The 25213-nt window shown below is 42.5% G+C and overlaps 2 long non-coding RNA genes across 2 annotated transcripts in view; one reads left to right on the plus strand and one right to left on the minus strand.

The window, feature by feature from the left end:
- Window positions 1-877: 877 nt before the first annotated feature.
- The window catches only part of LOC117078824, a 28864-nt gene continuing 4528 nt past the window's right edge, over window positions 878-25213 (plus strand). The window contains exons 1-3 of the long non-coding RNA XR_004435173.1: window positions 878-966; window positions 7118-7310; window positions 7893-8009. This is a non-coding gene — a long non-coding RNA (uncharacterized LOC117078824). The remainder of the gene's footprint in view (window positions 967-7117; window positions 7311-7892; window positions 8010-25213) is intronic.
- Window positions 3442-25213, minus strand: LOC117078825. Its single transcript, XR_004435174.1, has 3 exons — window positions 25034-25213; window positions 8283-8357; window positions 3442-3921 (listed from the first exon to the last, which is right to left on the minus strand). It is a non-coding gene; the product is annotated as an uncharacterized LOC117078825 (long non-coding RNA).

Here is a 25213-nt window from a genome sequence, read left to right on the forward strand (position 1 = left end):
TTGTTTGTTTTTTGAGACGGAGTTTCGCTCCTGTTGCCCAGGCTGGAGTGCAATGGTGTGATCTCAGCTCACCGCAAACTCCACCTCCCGGGTTCAAGTTATTCTCCTGCCTCAGCATCCTGAGTAGCTGGGATTACAGGCATGCGCCACCACGGCCAGCTAATTTTGTATTTTTAGTAGAGACGGAGTTTCTCCAAGTTGGTCAGGCTGGCCTCAAACTGCCAACCTCAGGTGATCCGCCTGCCTCAGCCTCCCGAAGTGCTGAGATTACAGGCGTGAGCCACTGCACCTGGCCATGTTTTTTCGCTGATATGAAATTATTCATTTACATGTTCTTATGTAGTGACCAAACCACAGACTTTTAAAACAGCCACAGGGTGGGGGCAGTCTATTACCCTAAGACAAGACACATTTATTTGGCCAAAGTAGTTACTTGGGTGCTTCTTATGTACAAGGCACTGTGATAGGTGCTGGAGAAAAAAAAAAAAAAAACAGTTCCATACCTTAAATTGCTCATATCCTGTGCAGAAGGCAGGTAAGTTAACCAACAGGCCTCCACAGCCTTGGGCACTATGCAGAATATTTCTTGTCTTTAGTTAAATTTAACTCAATTCATTTGCCATATTACAGGCACAGTGTAAGGGAATCCAAAGATAAATGCCTGCACTCTACCCCCAAGGAGTTCAGAGTCCAAGAGAGAGACAGAGATATCAACAAATATTAACAGTACAGAGGGATAAGCCAAGAGTCTAAGTATACGAATGATTCACAGGCAGGAAAGAGAAGGGAGTGATTATCCATCGTCCCCAGCCCCTCACTGGGAAGTCTTTGTGGAAGAGGTGACACCTACTCTGGGCTTTGAAAGTCATTTCAGGCAGTGGAGTTGGGGCACAAAGTCACATAGTGATGAAACTGAATGGCATGTTTAGAATGATGTTGCTGGAGGGTGAGAGGAGGATGATGGAGGTCAGTGCCTGAGAAAGTGGAGAAGGCAGCAATGGTAAGATTGTGAGGGGCCCCAGCACTTTGGGAGGCCGAGACGGGCGGATCACGAGGTCAGGAGATCGAGACCATCCTGGCTAACACTGTGAAACCCCGTCTCTACTAAAAAATACAAAAAACTAGCCGGGCGACGTGGCGGGCGCCTGTAGTCCCAGCTACTTGGGAGGCTGAGGCAGGAGAATGGCGTGAACCCGGGAGGCAGAGCTTGCAGTGAGCTGAGATCCGGCCACTGCACTCCTGGGCGACAGAGTGAGACTCCGTCTCAAAAAAAAAAAAAAAAAAAAAAAAAGATTGTGAGGGGCTTTTTGTACCCTGATTAGGACTTAACGCAGATGCCAAAGGGCTGGGAGGAGAGACTCATGATTCAATTTTGGTTTTAGCAAGCATTCCAGCAGGACATTGATGACTGATGAAGGGAAGACCAGGATACAGGCAGAGAGAGCAGTCAGAAATCTATCACAGTAATCCAGACATGAGACAAGGAGGGCCATGGCATGCGGATGAAGCGGATGAAGTGGAGAGGCGACACATGAGATACCATCAATTGAGAGAAAATACAGACAGCAGAGGGACAGTGAGAAGAAGAGAGAGGTAGATCAGATCATTTAAGTTGGAGGTAGTTGAGCATTTAAGTGGAGATGTTTTAGAAAAAGGTCGGGTATACATGTCTTGAGCAGGCAAAGAAAGCAGAGCAGAAATGTAAATATGAAATCTTCCGGAATTTAGGTGTCAGAATGAAGGGAGAGATGGAAATCTAAGCAAAGAAGACAGGAGAAGCCAAGACAGAAAATAGTCCCTTAGGATCATTAAAGTGATTACAGATGGAAAAGACCTATAAGCCAGGAAAATGGGAGGATTTCAAAATTGAGAGTTTTTTTTTTTTTTAAACGTTTATTTTAGGTTCAGTGGTGCGTGTGCAGGTTTGTTATATTGGTAAACTTGTGTCACAGGGGTTTGTTGTACAGATTATTTTTGCAAGGCTCTTGTATCGATTCGAACCCCGAGAGCAGACAACACGAGGCGGTGTGGAGCAACACACTGTTTTAATGAGTGCCTGGGTGCAGACGGGCTGAGGCCTAAAATGGCATCAGCACCAAATGAGGACAGGGCAGGGGTTTTATAGTCTCATGTAAACAGGAAGTGTCTCAGTCTGATGTAACTGCTACGCAGTACCCGGATGGCCTCTCTCTCGGTCTTCAGGGGGTATGTGTCTTCCAGCCGGCTCTCTTCCTGCTTGTGCTATCTTGCTGACGCATGCTGCTGGCGTCAGTGGCCTTGTGCCTTGGGACTGAGCCTGAGGAGGGAGGAGTTATTCACCCCCTGCTGAGCTTCCAGGCCCTGGGGAAAGTCTTTTTGGTTATGGGAAAAGGGAAAAGGGACGACTTTCTCAACGACTGCTTCAATCGTGATATAGGGGGTGGGGGGCACCTTGGAAACAGAGAAAAATTTAATTTGGGAGGTATTCTTGAGAGATGGGTTGGTATTCATAGTGTCATTGCAGCAGGAGCATTGTCTGGATTGTCTGGCGGTTAACCGTAGTTTCAACAAGACTTTTAATAGCTTTTATTATTAGTGAGATAACACGGGGGAGAAATAGGAGGAACCCAATGATGAAGATTACTGTTCCTTCCAGTGTTTTAAATCCTCCTAAGTTAGAGAACCACCCTCCTAGAAGGTTTATTGGGTCCCATCCCTTCCAGGTTTAGGCTGGTATGTGGGCCACTTTTCTGATGTTTGAAGGGATTTCTAGTACTGCTTTTCTGTTATCGTCTATGTTAAGACAACAATTGGAGATATTGAATTTACCACCGACCCCACCTTCTGCTAATAAGTAGTCTAGTGCTAGCCTGTTTTGATAAATTGCTGTGCTCATTTAGTTTTGTTGTTGCGCGAGCATTTCCAGGGCTGAGGCGGTTTGGTTAGTGATTATCTCTAGAACCACCTGTAGTCTCATTATTCTATTTAGCATATATAAGGGAGTGAGATAACCCCATGAGCCATCCTCAGCCCAAGTGGCAGGACTGTAATATTCCATGATCTGTTGTGGAGGCCATTTGTCCTGTTGCCATCTTTGGCTTCCTCCTACCTTTAAGGATCTTTTGTTGTTGTTGTTGTTGTTTAGGTTATTATATACAGGAACTCTGAGGGTGTTGCCCGCTGTTAATGTTTTGGAGGAAGGAGTAGCCTTGGAGGTGAGCTTGATCCTGGTGTGATGGGTCCAGTGAGGGAGTCCTTGGACTCTCACTGCAGTTGGCGTGCTGAGTATCACAGTGTAGGGGCCTGTCCACTTTGGTTGTAGGTTTTTGTGAGGGTCTAGTTGGCAGATAAACACATCTGTGCCTGCAAGACAGTTATGTTGAGAGGACAAGGAGATGTTGACAGGGAGGGGCATGGCCTCATTTCCTGCTTCAAGAATGAAAGACTGTGTCTGGATTAAGGAGGGGAGATAATTCCCGAGTGGCTCAGAGTCTGGTAAGGGTGGAGGCCCCAAGACAAAAGTTCAGCCATACGTGATTTCAAAGGGACTATGAAAAGAGGGTACCTTTGGTGTTGCGCAGCGTCTCATGAGGGCGAAAGGGAGATAGTATGATGCAAGGCTTTTGTATGAGTTCGAACCCTGAGAGCGCACCAAGAGACAACACAAGATGGCATGGAGCAACACACTGTTTTAATGAGCGCCTGGGTGTAGACGGGCTGAGGCCTAAAATGGCATCAGCACCAAATGAGGACAGGGCAGGGACTTTATAGTCTCCTGTAAACAGGAAGTGTCTCAGTCTGATGTAACTGTTATGCAGTACCCGGATGGCTTCTCTCTCGGTCTTCAGCAGGTATGCGTCTTCCAGCCAGCTCTCTTCCTGCTTCTGCTATCTTGCTGACACACGCTGCTGGCGCAAGTGGTCTTGAGCCTTGAGACTGGGCCTGAGGAGGGAGGAGTTATTCACCCCCTGCTGAGCTTCCAGGCCCCGGAGAAAGTCTTTCAATTTTGTCACTCAGGTACTAGATTTAGTACCCAATAGTTATTTTTGTCTGATCCTCTTCCTCCTTCTGCCCTCCATCCCTCAAGTATGCCCCAGTGTTTCCTCTTTGTGTCCATGAGTTCTCATCATTTAACTCTCCCTTATAAGTGAGAACATACAGTATCTGGTTTTCTGTTCCTGTGTTAACTTGCTAAAAATGATGGCCTCCAGCTCCATCTATGTTCCCACAAAAGACATGATCTTATTCTTTTTTATGGTTGCATAGTATTCCATGGCATATATGTATTACATTTTCTTTATCCAATCTGTCATTGATGGGCATTTAGGTTGAGTGCATGTTTTTGCTATAGTGGATAGAGCTGCAGTGAACACTTTTGTGCATGTGTCTTTATGGTAGAATGGGTATATAACCAATGGGTAGATACACAGTAATGGGATTGCTGGGTCGAATGGCAGTTCTGTTTTTAGCTGTTTGAGGAATTGCCACACTGCTTTCCACAATGGTTGGACTAACTTATACTCCCACCAACAGTGTGTAAGCATTCCCTTTTCTGAGAGTTTCAAAGAGAAAGTCGTCTGAAGTATCAGTTGCTACAGAGTGACTAAAAAGAGGCTATATAAGGATTTGGCAGTTAGGAAATTGCAGCAAATCTTTACCAGGGTAACTTTACCTGCATTGTCAGGAAAGAGAAGCCAATTACAGGGTTGGAAGTGAAGAAGCTGAGTTATGAGTAGAGGTTGTTCCATTAAGAAAATTGTCTTTGAAGCCATGCGGAGAGAAAGGTCAGTAGCTAGAAGGGGACACTGGGTTTGGGGGGATGGTTTTAGAAGTTAGAGTGTTGAGCATGTTTGTTCATCGAGAAGAAGCAGCCTGTGGAAAGGAAAACTGAAGGGGTAAAGAGATGGAGAGGGATGCATTCTGGACCAGGGTTGGAGACATTAATCTACAACAACAAGAAGAGCACATCTCCATCTGAAATTGTAAGAAAGGAAATAGATGAAAAAGGTTTGTGTGTGTGTGTGAAAGGAAAACTTAGGAATTTTAAATCCAATGACCTCAATTGCTCAAGTATGAAGAAAGCCATTTGTCAAAGTGAAGGATCAAGAAAGGAGAGAAACAATGAAGGGCAGGCACTGATGTTTTACATCTGCTATGGACATGGAAGGAATGAAACTTGCAAAGTGGAACTAACTGGGCATGGAAAACAATTTGAGAAATCATAAATTAGTAGAGATGTCTATCAGCAGCCCAGAGGTCTAGAAGTCCTGCCCATTCTCACACCATTAAACCCAGTTCTGACACACTTTGAACCAGATCGTCTAATTCCTCAAAGCTCAGGGCACCTTGTGCTCATGGGGTAAGTATTCAAATTAAATAAATTAGTATAAAATCCATGCAAAAGGAGTATAGTAAAATCCTTTAATCTATGGACTCTGTCAGCAGGGACTGAATGCAGGTTTCCAGTATTAGGAGAATGCTGGCTGGCTGTTTAATGTCTTCACCAAAGACTAGACAATGGGAAATGGGCTTAAAATGCAGCCAAGTTTCAATAAGGAAGAATATTCTATGGAAGAGTAGCTAAACATGCTAATGGGCTCTGAGAGACTACAGTGAACAGCCTGCCCTGTGGAATACATATGTCTTAAGTGGTTTTGATCCAATCCTAGGAGCATGGTTTATTTGATCTCTTAAATTCCCTTTTAGTGCTATGCCACTGTTGGATTTTAAGCAAAAAGGAATATATAGTAGCACATCCCATATAATGGAGACAGCACATAGTACTTTGTTTCTTTCTTTACTTTTTATTTTACTTTCTTCCATAATAGGCACATTAGAGGTAACTTCTATGTAAAATTATCTGGACATTACATTAAAATAAGTCACATGTAATTATTAATTGTGTCGTAGTCCCATCAAGTAAAAAAGATTCATAGACCCTCAATCCTCTCTCCAGCCTTGTTGGTTATCACTAGCTTGATTAAAGGGAATGATACTCGTTTGTAAATGCATTTGGCAAACTTACCCTGCTATTGTTTCCATTATTTTGCAAATTACAGACATTGAGATGAAGGCTCTGTAATTTCCTAGTGTTCTCTTTATTCCTGCTTGGAAAACTGGTATTGCCCTGGCATACTTCCACTTTGCTGTTATTTCATTTGAATACAGCAAATTCTTTATTATGATTAACAAAGACTTCTGCTCCATTCCTCTTTGAATATCAGTCTGCTCATAGAGATGTGTTGATTTTGAGCCCTGCTGTCTCCTTGAATCTCTCTGTTTCACTGATCTCAAAGATGTTCAAGACAAGACATCCAAGTATTCCTAAATGACATGTTTTTTTTGTGTGTTCTCCATTTTGAATTTGTTATATGTTTAGTAATTTTACCTTTGTCTGGAACTTTTGTCTGGAACTTTTTTCTCCTCTTCTTTTACTTGTCTAATTTGAAATGCCTCCTTAACTCATTACCTAAGAGCCTGAAAATATGCAAGTGGTCGGGTTTGGTAATCTTAACAATTTGTAAGCTTCTTTGCCCTTTGATATTTTGGGGTTTTTCTTCCTCACATCTCTCTCTCAAGATTTTTGCTCAGTGCCAGGCACTTTGGGGGTATCTCGAGTATATAAATAACTTTCCTTGAGTACTATATACTTCTAATCCATTAACTGATCATTGCACTGGAATCACCGAAAATCAGGCTCTCCTTCCTTAAGTCCTGCCTGAATATCTAGTATAATATTCATTGAGCAATCCTCACACCTAGAGAGTACTAAGTGAGTATTTTCCTCCTAAGATCAGTCATATTTAGCAAAAAATCACATTAATAGAGCTCTTCTAGGTAGAAAGTGCTAGAACCAAAACAGGTGCATGACTGTGACTTGGGAGCCCATCCTCCATGATCAAATATCAACATGGAAAGTTCTTCTCTTATCCCTGTCCCCCAGCTCCTTTTGTCTCCCCCTTCCCTCCCACTCCTCCCTGATGTCAGCATCTTCAGTCACTCCTTGTTACTTTAACCCAATTGGGCAAATACTGGGAGGAGTGTACTGAGGATAATAATAGCAATAATAAGAGCTCACATTTCTTAAGAGCCTAGCACGTGACAGGTATTGTTCTGTGTTTTACATCCTTTATCTCAGCTAATCTTCTCAACAATCACATGAGGAGAGTAATAGCAGAGAAGTGGACCCTGAGAACTCAGAGAGCTAGTGACTAAGGAGAAGGTACAGGATTTGAACACAGGATATCTGATTGCAGAGCTAGAACAACACTGTTTCTGTGCAGAGGAAGCATCCAATGAATCATGAGCATTTTATGGTGACTATTATTCAGGTGTGTATCTTCCATGTATTGAGTACTACTACCACATGCTTAGGCTGGGTTTGACCTCTCATCTCATTTACTTTTCATAATCACCCATGGAATTAGGATTTCCGTTTAACAATCAAGGAAATTGAACCTCAAAGGCATTCTGTAACTTGCCCAGGATTACTCATCGAGTAAGAAGGGGGAGTCCTGAATATTCCAGCTAGTCTGCTCTTTTCACCTCTCTTCAGGGTTTGCTTTAGAGAGTGGATTGAATTTTTCCTCATCAGACTGAGGATTCTAATGAGGTCACACTGATGATAATACTTAGAAATCAGTGGCTTGTGTTTCTCCCTTCATAAGCAGGGTCTTGGTGCCTGAGGGTGGATCACGTGGGCTCCCACACATCTCCTCTTTCTGGGAGCTGTTTGTGCTCTGTCGGCCCCTCTGCCAGAGGGAGGTGTATCATACAGTGGTCTGTGGCACAAGAGGAGAAACTCACACCTGTCTTAACCTCAGCAGTGCTTTGTGTGCCCTGGTGCCCTGATGTCTACAGCTGTCTCAATGTTCTTTAAAATGTAAAAAAGCTCTTTCACTTTTTATTAACAGTCCCTCTACTGTCCATGAGATTCAACTACCAGTGCATGGGGACCAGGCCAGGGCTCAACGCCATATGACAAATGCCATTCTGTATCCAGAATCTTTCTCCTGTCCACTGACTAAGAGGTGCGTTTGTTCCCTGGTAGATCTCATTGAGCCTGGATCTTTCTCTCCTCCTAATGAGCTCTCCGAGGACACTCCTCTGGTGGAATCACCTTATCAATTTTCTACATATATTGTATGCTTTAAATCTCACTTAGACTCAGGGACAGAGTCCCTACTAGCTGCTTTTTGCTTTTCATCTGTCCCATATCCAGACTCCACAGCCCACGGCACCTATTTCCTTTTGGAAAATTGCTCTTGCCCCCAAATGTTGTCTTGGCAGAGGGTAATGCTTACCTCTGACTAGGGAAGCTGCCCCGCCAGGAAGTGAGTGTGCAACCTTGTTTGGCCAGTCGGTGCTCCCCTCTGGGACTGTGAATCATGAGTAGGCGACACAAAGATGTTAGAGATGGGTAGAAATGCTGCCCATTCCTGCTGTGGGTCCTGAGGGCTGCCTCTCACATTGCCCCTAATGCCTGCGGGTTCCAAGCCTACAGCTGATTCTCTGAGCTCCTGACATACTTACAATCACTTACCTTTTATGTAAAATAGTCAGGGTGCATTTCTGTTGCAAACTATTAAGAATCCAGACTGAAATATACTCAAATTTACAATGTAAATGAGGCCAAAAACATCTTTGTGGCCTTTTGGTCTCTTATTCCCCTCCCTCTTAGCTTCTCCTCTGCTCCCAAACTTCCAAGGGTCTTACACTGCTTTCACTGTGCAGGCCTCTCTCATCATGGTAACTTTTAAGCTTGCCCTCTCCAGAGCTGAGAAGCCTGGATTTTTTTCTCCACCTTTTGTCGCAACACATTCTATTTTCTTCTGCAAAGACTGATGATCAGGGCATCTTCATGGCTGTACAAGAATGCCATGAAACCATGTATCTTAAATCACAGAATACTCTTGAAATAAAGTCTCATAGGAACAATATGTGTGTCTAGTAAGAGAACAGCATCTCTGGTCCGTGCCAAGTCTGAAAACTAGTGTTATGGCTAATCTTGCTCTTCTTCCCCAAGGAGATTCATAGCTGTTGATGGTTCTGAATGGGCAGAAGAAATAATATGTGACTGGGAGCCAGAAAAATTAGAATCTTCTTCCATCTCTGGCACCATCTCATTGTGTAGCTTTAATCAAATTACTCAGCCCTTTTGGGTTTATTATTGAAGTTGGAAAAATAAAAGCATTGCATTAGATTTTCTTTAAGTTCCTTTCACACTATGATTTGGGTGTTACCTCTTCCAGTGGATTTGCGTTTTGTCTTCCAAAAGATCCCTAGAATTGCTAAATAGTAGAAAGGAGAGCTTTATTGGCGGTATCAGTCTGCAAACCAGGAAGAGATGGTCTTCAGCATGGACCAAAGGTGCTCTCTCTTCAAAGAGGAAAAGGGCAGGTTGGGTTTTATGCCTCCCAGGTCCAGCATCATGCAATAGAATCCTACACATTGAGCAGGTTTGGGAATAAAGCTGTACATATTTATGAAGGAAGTCGAGCACATGTGCAATGGGTAAACATACATGTAATATACATCCCACATTCACTCTGAGGTGGGGTTTCAGCATTAAAATGAGGTGGAATTTGGATCTTTACAGCAAAAGGTGAACTATAGGGCACAGTTTGTGTGCAGTCTCTATTAAGCTGGCTGAAACTGGCTTGAGGTTTGCAGTTGCTCATCAAGAAAGAATGTTTGTAAGACTGGTCCTCTATCCAATCAGAGTTACAGTGACCTGGGTTGTAAATCAGAGTTAGGAAGTCTATGACACTTTGCCTGATAGCTCCTATTGTTAGGAAGTTTAGCAAGGGTATAAATTTTTTCTTGTAGCTGTAGGAATTTAGGAAGTTACCATGCCAGCCAGGCCTGAACCCTTGGCTCATAGGTAACTTTCATTCCCTTAACTAGGGTCCATCTTAGCTGAGAAAGGGGCATCTATTTTGGTCTCTCAGATCACAGTTATATCAGAAGATTCTTGAAGTTTTCAAACTCTTGAGATCAAACATAAATCATTAGTATCCAGAAGTCAAGCTTTATAACAGGCTATCAGGAAAAATATTTTTGGTTTACTGAGATGAAGATGAGAGGAAGGGAAAGGGAAGAGAGGAGAGGCTTCTCCAGTTTTACTATTTGTGCTTTTTGGAAATTGCAACTTCACAACCCATTCCTTTTCTCATTAGACAAATAATGCAAAGAGCTTAACTACCACACCAGCATGCTATGAGGGTGCTCCCTGGTGTGCTTCAATATTGGACCAAACACAAGACAGATGTATTCCTGCTGCCTGTGTAACATTACAACTCATTGATCAAACGCAGCAACATCAACATCTCAAGGAGTCCCTTTGTTCAAAACACAGTAAATGACTCCACATTTTCCCTTTGAGTCAACAAAAGACTCTGCCTGTCACCTTGCCTGGAGCGGGATGGTTTTTCACTATGTGAGTATCTGTCTGTTTATTTCTGTCCCTTATGTTGGTGGGCACATGTCTGTATTGCTGTCCCTGTTACAACTCAACCCAGTGAATGTTAGCTGTGATGCCGGTAGTTACCATCTCTTGACTGTTTACCCAACAGATAACAATGCTTACAAATGCCTTAAAAATATTACCATTTGGTTTCAACAATTGGATGAAATAAATATATTTTTCTCTTCATTTTATATGAGGAAACTAGACAACAAGAGGGTCAGTAAATTCCCGAAAGTCATACAGATAGTAAGAGGCAGAGCTGGGCTATGCACTTGTGCTTATTTTCCTCGGTGTTCTTGCTGCTACAAGGAACCTTGAAAGATGAGATTTTCAAGAGCGTGAGCAGCTTGTCTCAGGAATTGGAGGAGGATAAGCACCTATTACTTATCTCTATTCATTTTGACTCTGGCCTGTGTAAAAGCAGGAAATAGAAGGCATGAGTGTTCTCCATAATATTTGCAGTTCATAAGTTAGAAATTAGCAATCAGCCCCTTTTCACGTAGGACACAATAATAGACACTGGCACAGTCCCTGCAATTTGGTTATGCAAAGAAAACAGGAAACAAGCACATTTTCACTGCAGTTTCAGTCTGAGGAGGGCTGGCATCTGCTGACGTGAGGGCTAGATTTTCTTGTCAATATCGTATTTACTATCCCGATCACATGAGCAGAGAGAGGAGGATGAGTCACGGTTAGCTGCCTGCTAAATTAGGAAAATGTAATCCATTTGTTTCTTTCAAATTAGATTCCCCCAAAGCATTTTAGACCTTTTTTTTCCCTCAGCAACCATAGCCACAACCTAAACAGCTAACACATTCCCAAACTAGGCTAATCTGGCTGTCTATTATAGCTAGACAATCTGGCTGTCTATTATAAGTAAATAAATTACCATTTGGCAGCATTTCCTTCCAAAATTAGGGCAGGATTTTGAGTACATTCATCTTCACCTACAAATGCCAAACTTCTTCTGCCCTGGCTTGACTCATGTCCACCCCTCACTGCCTACTTTCAAGAGCCATCAAAATACAATGTAGTATGTTGATGATTTATATTTCTAGAAAGCCACAAAGTAGTCCTTAACCAATAAGAATCATAAATCATTAGCTCTGTGAGGAATCTATTGGATCACTCATTTTATAGATAAGGGAAATGGAAACCCAGCAAGGCTGAAGCAGTCTCATGAACTCAGCTCTCTGGATGCCAGACTGACAATTGCAGTCCCCCTTTTTTCTTTTCTTTGTTTTGTTTTAATTTTTTTTTTTTTTGAGACAGGGTCTCACTCTTGTCGCCCACACTGGAGTGTAGTGGTGCAGTCATGGCTTACTGCAGCCTCAACCTCCCAAACTCAAGAAATTCTCTCACCTCAGCCCCCTGAGTAACCAGGACTACAGGCACGCGCTACCATGCCAGGCTAATTTTTTTATTTTTATTTTTTGTAGATATGGGGTCTCCTTATGTTATCCAGGCTGGTCTCAAACTCCTGGGCTCAAGCAATCCTCTGCCTCAGCCTCCCAAAATGCTGGGTATACAACCATGAGCCACCACTCCTGGCCTCCTTTTTTTTTTTTTTTTTTTTTTTTTCCTGTGCACACCAGTATACCTGAAAATCAGTGCCGTACAGGAAACCCTGGTTTGGAAGTGTAAAATGTGTGATGATCAAACAAACAAAAAAGCAAACAAACAAGCCAGCAAGTCCACAGACTGTGTCAGCTCGGCCATTCTCCAGGAGGGGTACTTGGGATGAAGAGCTGGGAACTCTTCTGTAGAAGATAGTTCAGCTTAATCTCCCAACCTGTAGCCTTTCACTTCATTTTCTTATAAAGTGTGCTGACTTGAATCAGGGCCTGATTTCTCGTTTTACTCATGTTTAGCAATGAGGTCAGAGACTGGTTTTCTTCAACCATAGACACTAGATTGCCTGTTTTGATCTTTATTTTCAAAGAATGCTACCACTCTTTGGAAACTACTGGTGTTATTTCTCCAAGTGAACTGAGCTGCATGTTTTTGTGCCCTGCACAGAGGAGGTACAGGTTTTAGCAGTAACATAGGGCAAGCAAAGGGTACCGCTAGGAACCGTCATTACTCCTTGTGGTCATCATTGCCATCTTCATCTCTTAAATTTAGGCTCTGTTAGGGTCTTTACATGGATGCCTCATGTAGTATTCATATGAATGTTTTATAAATGGGAACACTAAATCTTAGAAGTTAAAAAACTTTGCCTAGACCACATCACTAATGAGAAACTTAAACCTGAAACCAGGAGTCTGACTCCAGATCAAGTGGTTGATTATGCGTGGTCTTGGTCAATTCACTCAGAAGTAAAATAGTATAGGATTTTCAGCAGCATCTGCATTTTGAACAGAGCATCTACACATCATATAGCTAGGGGTGTTGGTTCAGATTGCCACCTTTCAAGGTTGGACATGAAAGTTAACTTTTCTGTCTTCATTTCTTCTCCAGTCTAACAGTAATAATAACAGGTTGCTATAGGAGTGAAATGAAAAATTGTAGCATCTATGAAAATCCCTAGAGCAGTGATAAGGACTTGGTAAATCTCACTTTCCTCCCTTCCGTCAGGGAGATGCCTGGCCCAACCCAAAAAAATAATTTGTAATTTGTAATGGTGATTTTTTTTTTTTTTTTTTTTTTTTTTGAGATGGAATCTTACTCTGTCACCAGGCTGGAGTGCAGTGACGTGATCTCGGCTTACTGCAACATCTGCCTCCCAGGTTCAAGTGATTCTCCTGTCTCAGCCTCCTGAGTAGCTGGGACTACAGGCACGCGCCACCACTAAATTTTGTATTTTTAGTGGAGATGGGTTTCACCATGTTGGCCAGGATGGTCTCGATCTCTTCACCTCGTGATCCACCCACCTGGGCCTCCCAAAGTGCTGGGATTACCGGCATAATGGTGATTTTTAAAAAACTGAGAAGCAGTCCTCACAGATAGACATTCTGAGATGAATGGACACCAATGTAGACCTCTTTTTAGTCATTTTCAGGCAGCAGGGATTTGTACAACGAGGAGTTCTAGTGCAGAAGTTAACAGCCACAGAACCAGACTACCTGGGTTCAAATCTCAGCTTGCTGTCTGCTTGCTGTGTGACCTGAACTCTCTGCACTTTTATTTTTTTCTTGAAAAATTAGATTTTGTTTATAGAAAACCAAACAATTCAATTTTTAAAATTGGCAAAGGGACTGGGTACGATGGCTTATGCCTGTAATCCCAGCACTTTGGAAGGTCAAGGTGAGCAGATTGTTGGAGGCCAAGAGTTTGAGACCAGCCTGGGCAATATGGTAAGACCCCATGTCTCCCAAAAATTAAAAAATTAGGTGAGTGCAGTGGTATGCACCTGTAATCCCAGGTTTACTGGATTATATTTTAAATCTATATTTTGCTTTTTTTTTTTTTTTTTTTTTTAGACAGAGTCTTACTCTGTCACCCAGGCTGGAGTGCAGTGGTGTAATCTTGGCTCACTGCAACCTCCGCCTACTGGGTTCAAGTGATTCTCCTGCCTCAGTAGTTGGGATTACAGGCCTCCTGAGTAGTTGGGATTACAGGCACATGCCACCATGCCCAGCTAATTTTTGTATTGTTAGTAGAGATGGAGTTTCACCATGTTTGCTAGGCTGGTCTCGAACTCCTGACCTCAGGTGATCCGCCCACCTTGGCCTCCCAAAGTGTTAGGATTACAGGCATAAGGCATCACACCCAGCCTCTGTACTTAACTTTTGAGGAACTGCCATGTGCCTGCTACTCTGGGGTGGCTTTGGTGGGAGGATGGCTTAAGTCCAAGAGGTCGAGGCTGCAGTGAGCTATGATCACACCACTGCACTCCAGCCTGGGCAACAGAGCAACACCCTACCTCTTAAAAAATGGCAAAGAACTTGTATAGATATTCCTCCAAAGAAGATATACAAATGGCCAAAAAGCACATGGAAAGATGCACAAACATTTATCATTAGCCACCAGGGAAATACAAACCACAGAACAATGAGCTACCACTTCACACCCACTAGGACAGCTATAAAAAAAGGGGAGAAAATAACTAGCGTTGGCAAGAATGTGAAGAAATTGGCACCCTCATACATTGCTGGTGAGAATGTAAGATGATGCAACCTCTGTGGAAAGGTTTGGCAGTTCCTCAAAAGTTAAATATATAGGCTGGGTGCGGTGGCTCACGCCTGTAATCCCAGCTCTTTGGGAGGCTGAGGCAGATGGATCACCTGAGGTCAGGAGTTCGAGACCAGCCTGACCAACATGGTGAAACCCTATCTCTACTAAAAATACAAAAATTAGCCAGGTGGGTGGCATGTGCCTGTAATCCCAGCTACTCAGGAAGCTGAGGCAAGCTGAGGCAGGAGAATCACTTGAACCCAGTAGGCAGAGGTTGTAGCGAGCCGAGATTGCTCACTCTGCACTCTGCACCCACTCTGCACTCCAGCCTGGGTGACAGAGTGAGACTCTGTCTCAAAAAAACCACAAAAAGCTGAATATAGAATTAAAATATGATCCAGTAATATCACTTTTGTGGGTATATCCAAAAGAATTGCAAACAGGTGTTCAAATGAAAACTTGTATGTGAATGTTTATTTTCTTTTCTTTTTTTTTTTATTATACTTTAAGTTCTAGGGTACATGTGCATAACGTGCAGGTTTGTTACATATGTATACTTATGCCATGTTGGTGTGCTGCACCCATCAACTCGTCAGCACCCATCAATTCATCATTTATATCATGTATAACTCCCCAATGCAATCCCTCCTCCTCCCCCCTCCCCATGATAGGCCCCAGTGTGTGATGTTCCCCTTCCCCAGTCCAAGTGATCTCATGTTCAGTTCCCACCTATGAGTGAGAACATGCGGTGTTTGGTTTTCTCTTCTTGTGATAGTTTGCTAAGAATGATGGTTTCCAGCTGCATCCATGTCCCTACAAAGGACGCAAACTCATCCTTTTTGATGGCTGCATAGTATTCCATGGTGTATATATGCCACATTTTCTTAATCCAGTCTGTCACAGATGGACATTTGGGTTGATTCCAAGTCTTTGCTATTGTGAATAGTGCCGCAATACACATACCTCTGCATGTGTCTTTGTAGTAGAGTAATTTATAATCCTTTGGGTATATACCCAGTAGTGGGATGGCTGGGTCATATGGTACATCTAGTTCTAGATCCTTGAGGAATCGCCATACTGTTTTCCATAATGGTTGAACTAGTTTACAATCCCACCAACAGTGTAAAAGTGTTCCTATTTCTCCACATCCTCTCCAACACCTGTTGTTTCCTGACTTCTTAATGATTGCCATTCTGACTGGTGTGAGATGGTATCTCATTGTGGTTTTGATTTGCATCTCTCAGATGGCGAGTGATGATGAGCATTTTTTCATGTGTCTGTTGGCTGTATGGATGTTCTTTTGAGAAATGTCTGTTCATATCCTTTCCCCACTTTTTGATGGGGTTGTTTGTTTTTTCTTGTAAATTTGTTTGAGTTCTTTGTAGATTCTGGATATTAGCCCTTTGTCAGATGAGTAGATTGCAAAAATTTTCTCCCATTCTGTAGGTTGCCTGTTCACTCTGATGGTAGTTTCTTTTGCTGTGCAAAAGCTCTTTAGTTTAATTAGATCCCATTTGTCAATTTTGCCTTTTGCTGCCGTTGCTTTTGGTGTTTTAGACATGAAGTCCTTGCCCATGCCTATGTCCTGAATGGTACTACCTAGATTTTCTTCTAGGGTTTTTATGGTATTAGGTCTAACATTTAAGTCTCTTATCCATCTTGAATTAATTTTGTATAAGGGGTAAGGAAAGGATCCAGTTTCAGCTTTCTACTTATGGCTAGCCAATTTTCCAGCACCATTTATTAAATAGGGAAACCTTTCCCCATTTCTTGTTTCTCTCAGGTTTGTCAAAGATCAGATGGCTGTAGATGTGTGGTATTATTTCTTAGGACTCTGTTCTGTTCCATTGGTCTATATCTCTGTTTTGGTACCAGTACCATGCTGTTTTGGTTACTGTAGCCTTGTAGTATAGTTTGAAGTCAGGTAGCGTGACGCCTCCAGCTTTGTCCTTTTGACTTAGGATTGTCTTGGCAATGCGGCTCTTTTTTGGTTCCATATGAACTTTAAAGCCGTTTTTTCCAATTCTGTGAAGAAACTCATTGGTAGCTTGATGGGGATGGCATTGAATCTATAATAAACCTTGGGCGGTATGGCCATTTTCACGATATTGATTCTTCCTATCCATGAGCATGGTATGTTCTTCCATTTGTTTGTGTCCTCTTTGATTTCAGTGAGCAGTGGTTTGTAGTTCTCCTTGAAGAGGTCCTTTACATCTCTTGTAAGCTGGATTCCTACGTATTTTATTCTCTTTGAAGCAATTGTGAATGGAAGTTCATTCCTGATTTGGCTCTCTGCTTGTCTATTACTGGTGTATAAGAATGCTTGTGATTTTTGCACATTAATTTTGTATCCTGAGACTTTGCTGAAGTTGCTTATCAATTAAGGAGATTTTGGGCTGAGACAATGGGGTTTTCTAAATATACAATCATGTCATCTGCAAACAGGGACAATTGACTTCTTCTTTTCCTAACTGGATACCCTTGATTTCTTTCTCTTGCCTGATTGCCCTAGCCAGAACTTCCAACACTATGTTGAATAGGAGTGGTGAGAGAGGGCATCCCTGTCTTGTGCCAGTTTTCAAAGGGATTTTTCCAGTTTTTGCCCATTCAGTATGATATTAGCTGTGGGTTTGTCATAAATAGCTCTTATTATTTTGAGGTACGTTCCATCAATACCGAATTTATTGAGCGTTTGTAGCATGCAGGGCTGTTGAATTTTGTCAAAAGCCTTTTCTGCATCTATTGAGATAATCATGTGGTTCTTGTCTTTGGTTCTGTTTATATGCTGGATTACGTTTATTGATTTGCGAATGTTGAACCAGCCTTGCATCCCAGGGATGAAGCCCACTTGATCATGGTGGATAAGCTTTTTGATGTGCTGCTGAATCCGGTTTGCCAGTATTTTATTGAGAATTTTGCATCGATGTTCATCAGGATATTGGTCTAAAATTCTCTTTTTTGTGTGTCTCTGCCAGGCTTTGGTATCAGGATGATGTTGGCCTCATAAAAAGAGTTAGGGAGGATTCCCTCTTTTTCAATTGATTGGAATAGTTTCAGAAGGAATGGTACCAGCTCCTCCTTGTACCTCTGGTAGAATTCAGCTGTGAATCCATCTGGTCCTGGACTTTTTTTGGGGGGGCTATTATTGTTGCCTCAATTTCAGAGCCTGCTATTGGTCTATTCAGGGATTCAACTTCTTCCTGGTTTAGTCTTGGGAGAGTGTAAGTGTCCAGGAAATTATCCATTTCTTCTAGATATTCTAGTTGATTTGCGTAGAGGTGTTTATAGTATTCTCTGATGGTTGTTTGTATTTCTGTGGGGTCAGTGGTGATATCCCTTTATCATTTTTTATTGCGTCTATTTGATTCCTCTCTCTTTTCTTCTTTATAGTCTTGCTAGCGGTCTGTCAATTTTGGATCTTTTCAAAAAACAACTCCTGGATTCATTGATTTTTTGGAGGTTTTTTGTGTCTCTATCTCCTTCAGTTCTGCTCTGATCTTAGTTATTTCTTGCCTTCTGCTAGCTTTTGAATGTGTTTGCTCTTGCCTCTCTACTTCTTTTAATTGTGATGTTAGAGTGTCAATTTTAGATCTTTCCTGCTTTCTCTTGTGGGCATTTAGTGCTATAATTTCCCTCTACACACTGCTTTAATGTGTCCCAGAGATTCTGGTATATTGTATCTTTGTTCTCATTGGTTTCAAAGAACATCTTTATTTCTGCTTTCATTTCGTTATGTACCCAGTAGTCATTCAGGAGCAGGTTGTTCAGTTTCCATGTAGTTGAGCGGTTTGGATTGAGTTTCTTTGTCCTGAGTTCTAGTTTGATTGCACTGTGGTCTGAGACAGTTTGTTATAATTTCAGTTCTTGTACATTTGCTGAGGAGTGCTTTACTTCCATTATGTGGTCAATTTTGGAATAAGTGCGATGTGGTGCTGAGAAGAATGTATATTCTGTTGATTTGGGGTGGAGAGTTCTATAGATGTCTATTAGGTCCGCTTGGTGCAGAGATGAGTTCAATTCCTGGATATCCTTGTTAACTTTCTGTCTCGTTGATCTGTCTAATGTTGACAGTGGAGTGTTGAAGTCTCCCATTATTATTGTATGGGAGTCTAAGTCTCTTTGTAGGTCTCTAAGGACTTGCTTTATGAATCTGGGTGCTCCTGTGTGGGTGCATATATATTTAGGAGAGTTAGCTCTTCCTGTTGAATTGATCCCTTTACCATTATGTAATGGTCTTGGTCTCTTTTGATCTTTGATGGTTTAAAGTCTGTTTTATCAGAGCCTAGGATTGCAACCCCTGCTTTTTTTTCTTCTCCATTTGCTTGGTAGATCTTCCTCCATCCCTTTATTTTGAGCCTATGTATGTCTCTGCATGTGAGAGGGTCTCCTGAATACAGCAGACTGATGGGTCTTGACTCTTTATCCAGTTTGCCAGTCTGTGTCTTTTAATTGGAGCATTTAGTCCATTAACATTTAAGGTTAATATTGTTATGTGTGAACTTGATCCTGTCATTATGATATTAACTGGTTATTTTGCTCGTTAGTTGATGCAGTTTCTTCCTAGCCTCGATGGTCTTACATTTTGGCATGTTTTTGCAATGGCTGGTACCGGTTGTTCCTTCCATGTTTAGGGCTTCCTTCAGGGTCTCTTGTAAGGCAGGCCTGGTGGTGACAAAATCTCTAAGCATTTGCTTATCTGTAAAGGATTTTATTTCTCCTTCACTGATGAAACTTAGTTTGGCTGGATATGAAATCTGGGTTGAAAATTCTTTTCTTTAAGAACGTTGAATATTGGCCCCCACTCTCTTCTGGCTTGTAGAGTTTCTGCCGAGAGATCTGCTGTTAGTCTGATGGGCTTCCCTTTGTGGGTAACCCGACCTTCTCTCTGGCTACCCTTAAGATTTTTTCCTTCATTTCAACTTTGGTGAATCTGGCAATTATGTGTCTTGGAGTTGCTCTTCTGGAGGAGTATCTTTGTGGCGTTCTCTGTATTTCCTGAATTTGAATGTTGCCTGCCCTACTAGGTTGGGGAAGTTCTCCTGGATGATATCCTGAAGAGTGTTTTCCAACTTGGTTCCATTTTCCCCCTCACTTTCAGGCACCCCAATCAGACACAGATTGGTCTTTTTACATAATCTCATACTTCTTGCAGGCTTTGTTCATTTCTTTTTCTCTTTTTTCTTTTGGTTTTCTCTTCTTGCTTCATTTCATTCATTTGATCCTCAATCGCTGATACTCTCTTCCAGTTGATCGAGTCGGTTACTGAAGCTTGTGCATTTGTCACGTATTTCTCGTGTCATGGTTTTCATCTCTGTCATTTCGTTTATGATCTTCTCTGCATTAATTAGTCTAGCTGTCAATTCTTCCACTTTTTTTTCAAGATTTTTAGTTTCTTTGCGCTGGGTACGTAATTCCTCCTTTAGCTCTGAGAAGTTTGATGGACTGAAGTCTTCTTCTCTCATCTTGTCAAAGTCATTCTCTGACCCACTTTGATCCGTTGCTGGCGATGGGCTGCCCTCCTTTGCAGGGGGAGATGCGCTCTTATTTTTTGAATTTCCAGCTTTTCTGCCCTGCTTCTTCCCCATCTTTGTGGTTTTATCTGTCTCTGGTCTTTGATGATGGTGATGTACTGATGGGGTTTGGTATAGGTGTCCTTCCTGTTTGATAGTTTTCCATCTGACAGTCAGAAGGACTGTCTGTTGGTCTGTTGGAGATTGCTTGAGGTCCACTCCAGACCCCGTTTGCCTGGGTATCAGCAGCAGAGGTTGCCGAAGATAGAATATTGCTGAACAGCGAGTGTACCTGTCTGATTCTTCCTTTGGAAGTTTCCTCTCAGGGGTGACTCCACCCTGTGAGGTGTGGGGTGTCAGACTGCCCCTAGTGGGGGATGTCTCCCAGCTAGGCTACTCAGGGGTCAGGGACCCACCTGAGCAGGCAGTCTGTCTGTTCTCGGATCTCAACCTCCGCGTTGGGAGATCCACGGCTCTCCCCAAAGCTGTCAGACAGAGTCGTTCGCGTCTGCACCAGCCCCCGCTGCTTCCCCTATTGGACTTCAGCTGTGGGCTGTCCCCAGAGGTGGAGTCTACAGAGACAGGCAGGCTTCCTTGAGCTGCTGTGAGCTCCACCCAGTTCGAGCTTCCCAGTGGCTTTGTTTACCTACTTAAGCCTCAGCAATGGAGGGCGCCCCTCCCCCAGCCTCGCTGCTGCCTTGCGGTTAGATCGCAGACTGCTGAGTTAGCAGTGAGGGAGGCTCTGTGGGCGTCGGACCCTCCCGGCCAGGTGTGGGATATATTCTTCTGGTGTGCCTGATTGCTGAAAGCGCAGTATTGGGGTGGGAGTTACCCGATTTTCCAGGTGTTGTGTGTCTCAGTTCCCCTGGCTAGGAAAACGGATTCCCTTCCCTCTTGTGCTTGCAGGTGAGGCGATGCCTCGCCCTGCTTCAGCTCTGGCTGGTCAGGCTGCAGCAGCTGACCAGCACCGATTGTCCGGCACTCCCTAGTGAGATGACCCCAGTACCTCAGTTGAAAATGCAGAAATCACTGGTCTTCTGTGTCGCGCGCGCTGGGAGTTGGAGACTGGAGCTGTTCCTATTCGGCCATCTTGCTCCGCCCCCCGAAGTATGTGAATGTTTAAAGCAGCACTATTTATAATAGTTAAAAGGTGGAAGCAACCCAAATGTCTATCAACTTGTGAATGGATAAAGAAAATGCAGTATATCCTACACTGGAGTATTATTCAGCCATAAAAGGAATGCAATACTGATACATTGTTACAACATGGATGAACCTCAAAAGCATTGTGCTGCATGAAAGAAGCCAGACACAAAAATCATACGATATTTAATCACATTATATAATTGAATTTATAAGAAATAGGAAAATTGGTAGAGATAGAAAGCCAGTTAGTGATTGCCAGTGGCTGATGGGAGGGCAGTAGGTATCAGTGGGTATAGGGTTTTTTTGGGGGGGGGTGATAAAAATGTTCTGGAGCTAGATAGTGGTGATGCTTGCACAATATTGTGTATGTGTGTGTGGTTTTGGTTTTGAAGACAGGATCTTGCTCTGTTGCCCAGTCTGGAGTAGTAGCATGATTACAGCTTACTGCAGCCTTGACCTCCAGGGGCAAGCAATCCTCTCACCTCGGCCACCGTAGTAGTTGGGACACAGGCACACACCATCACACCCCGCTAATTTTTTATTTTTTGTAGAGATGGAGATCTCCCTATGTTGCCCAGGCTGGTCTCAAACTCCTGGGCTCAAGTGATCCTCCCTTCTCAGCTTCCCAAAGTGCTGGGATTATAGGTGTGAGTCACCACACCCAGCTGTGCAATATTGTGAACACACTAAGTGCCACTGAATTGTGCACTTTAAAAATGGTTAACATAGTAAGTTTTATGTTATGTGTATTTTACCACAATTTAAAAAAGGGATCACGGTAATACATACCTCATAGGGTAAAGTCTTAAATTACATAGTAAGCACTAAATCATTGTTGTCAATGATGGTCAATGGCAGGGATAAAGGCTAGGAGAAGATAGAAAAGTCAAGATTGAAAAGGTGGACTCTCAATTACCTAAAAACGCTTCTGGATTAGTATTGTTCTGGACTGTCATAGGTATGAATGGAACATTGCAAAGCCTTATGGGAAATTTCAGATGCAAATCATTATTTGAGAATTCTGGGCCAAGCATGACCAGCCTGCTTAGGATTCAAGAGAGACTGTCCACTAAATACCTCCAAAATGAGCTTGGGGTACACATTTTGGGTGTTGCTTTTCTTGCTTTATTTCTTAGCCAGTCATCTTTATCAAAAATATCCTTTTCAAAATGAGGTACCTATGGTGTTTGTGGATAATTCGGGGTTCTGTGTAAAGTAATTGTTAAAACTATTAAATAACTGAAAACATAAAATGTAAAATGCCAAGAAAAAGAAAAGGTGGACTCAGGAAGAAGTTAGCTGAGGCCTGGCTGGTAAGAACATGAGGGATGAGTGCAGGAATTATGTAGGCAACATGGAAGAGGTGGTGTAGAAGGAAAACGTGTATACATGTGTATAGTAAGTTAGAAGGAGATACAGCAACCTTTTCATAAAATTCTAAGCAACAGACTAGTGTACACAAAACCAGCCTGAAGTCAATGGTAGGTTGATATTCTGTGGTAAGAAGAGATTCAATGAATTTAGTACAGCATGCATGACTTTGCAAGCTCTAGTTTGTGAAGTAATCCAAGCTTCAGTTTGAGAGAGAGAGTTCACACCAAGAGCCTTCCTCTTTTTTTTTTTTTTTTTTTTTTAACATTCCTGGGTGCAATTAAAAAGAGTAGTCAGGGTGTTTTGGTGGGGATGGACGTTTTTGTTGGGCAGTACAACAGATTTCAGGAAAGGAGGCTGTAATATTCAGTCCCACCTTGTCTGGTGGTAGCTCTGATTCTAGAGTAGTCTTGATACGCACTTTCCAAGGCGTGACTCCAGAGAGAAAGAATAATGAGCTGATAGCTAGTAGTGCAACCCACAATGGCTCTGTGGGACACTTCTCATTTTCATGTCACCCTCAACCCTCCTTCACCTGCCAATATTCTGACCATGATAGGCTAGATGTGAGGTCTATGGATTGCACACAGGAAAAGCTGTAATTCTTGGAGTCAAAACGTAGAAGGGAGAAGAGACAGGGAATAAGATATGAGCTGCCACAGACCCTTGCTACTTCCTTGCTCCTTGTCTAGGCTTGGTGCTTAGAAACTCCTTTCTAGCAAATGCTCCCTTAGAAAAGGGAAATAAAATGCAGATTTGCAGCAGGCTAGGGCTAAAGAAACCCTGATACGTGCTCTAGAAGCTGGGGGAAAATACAGTTATCAGCTATGTTTACAAGCTGTTCTTCTGTCTTGCAAGTGTGGTGGGTGGAGTTGTTTATAGGTGAAGTTGTCCAGCTTCCTTTATCCCAAGCCCTTGCCTCATGCATACATTTTCTTCTGCAACTCGGTCTCCAACTACTAAATGAGAGTCCTTGCCAGCTGGATTTCTGGGCAGTTTATTAGGCAGAATTGGGAGACTGGAAGAGGGTAGACCAGAGAAATGGAAAGGTTGATGGAAAGGAAGTGAGTGAATGGGGCTAATGGCTTAGGGTGGCAATGATGATCTATATCACTAAAAGGGGAGAGAAGGTAGGCCAGGGGGCTAAGCAGAGAGAAGCCGTGTGGACTGTATTGGAAGAGGGAATTTTGGATTTTACAAGTTAGAGGCTCTTGGGGATTGCTGGAGACCTAGGGTAAGGGGAGAATTGGCAGAAAAGGAGGTAGAGGCTTTGATGGCTCTTGATTAGAACCCCTGAGGGAGAGGGAAGTATAGATTCGAATCCTCTTTAATTCCTATTTGGCAGCTGGACTGGTACTCCTTAAACATAGAGATGAGACCACAGGAGATCAGCATGTATTTGGGTCTCACAAATAAAAGTAGAGACTTGACTGCCCCCTGGTATAACTTGTCCCTTTGTTCTGAGAAAGCGATCCAAATGATGCAAAGACCATTGGTTCAAAGAAACATGGATGAGAAGCCATAGCTCTAAGAAGCAAAACTCTCCGGTGGGACATTGGAAATGTGCTCTCTGTGATTCACCCTGAGATGCTTAAAGGGTTTGTTTTAGCAGCAGCACCATCTTTCTCTGTATTTGTATTAGATGGAGCTTATCTCTGCAAACCATGTTGTTTCTTTCAGAGAAGTTCCTCTTTCTACATGCACGCATGCGTGCGCACACACACACACACACACACACACGAGTTGTAACTTACCACAGCCGTAGAAAAGAGAATGTCCGGGATAGCTTGAAAGTTAAGGAAAGATCTCAAGGACCATTGATTTAGGAAAACTAACTCCAGGGACGTTCATTTCACCAGCCACTCTCTCCTTCCCTCCACAACAGGTGAGGGAAGAAATTTAAGTTCTGCTTACAAATGAGGTGAGAGTTCATTTAATCCATTCACCATGACCGAAGTTACAAAGGGCTCTCTGGTTATTAAGCATTCAGTTATTTTTTCTTGTTTTCAAAATTGATTTTTTTTAGTCTAAGAAAGTAAATAAAGCCTATTTCTTTCAATCTTTCAAAATATTACAATGAAATTATTTGAGCTTCTGTTCTGGTAAAACCATCACTTCTTCAAAGATGATTTCTTGCAGTTGTCTCATTATTTACATGATCAGAGAGGTTACTTAAAGAGCACCCCTTTAAAACCTGGAGCATTGAGAGAGAACCACAAACAGTCCTATACCATGAAAAATCCTATTTATGTGGGAGGGAAATTTTCTTAAACTTCAGTTTTTAAATCTGTTTGGGACATTAAATCTCTCCACCTCCCACTCTCTCCTCCCTCACTGACTTCTGAGGAACAACAACCACCAAGAAAAAAATAAAACACTGTGTTTTGAATTCCATTATGTTTCCAAACTTCCAAGTCAGAGGAAATTGTTTAAAATGACTTACCCCACACAAATACACGGAAGGAGGAATGGAAAAACAACTTGCCAGCTCACAAGATCACTTTTCTCTACTAACCACCCACTTTTGCTGACCTGGCAATTAAAAGTATGTAATTTCCTCACAGCATTTCCGACATATTTTAGTGATATTTTGTAAGAGTTAAGAGAGTTCTGTTTGCTCTTC

Source organism: Trachypithecus francoisi, unplaced genomic scaffold, assembly GCF_009764315.1.
Source record: "Trachypithecus francoisi isolate TF-2019V2 unplaced genomic scaffold, Tfra_2.0 Lachesis_group7, whole genome shotgun sequence".
Taxonomy (NCBI): domain Eukaryota; kingdom Metazoa; phylum Chordata; class Mammalia; order Primates; family Cercopithecidae; genus Trachypithecus; species Trachypithecus francoisi.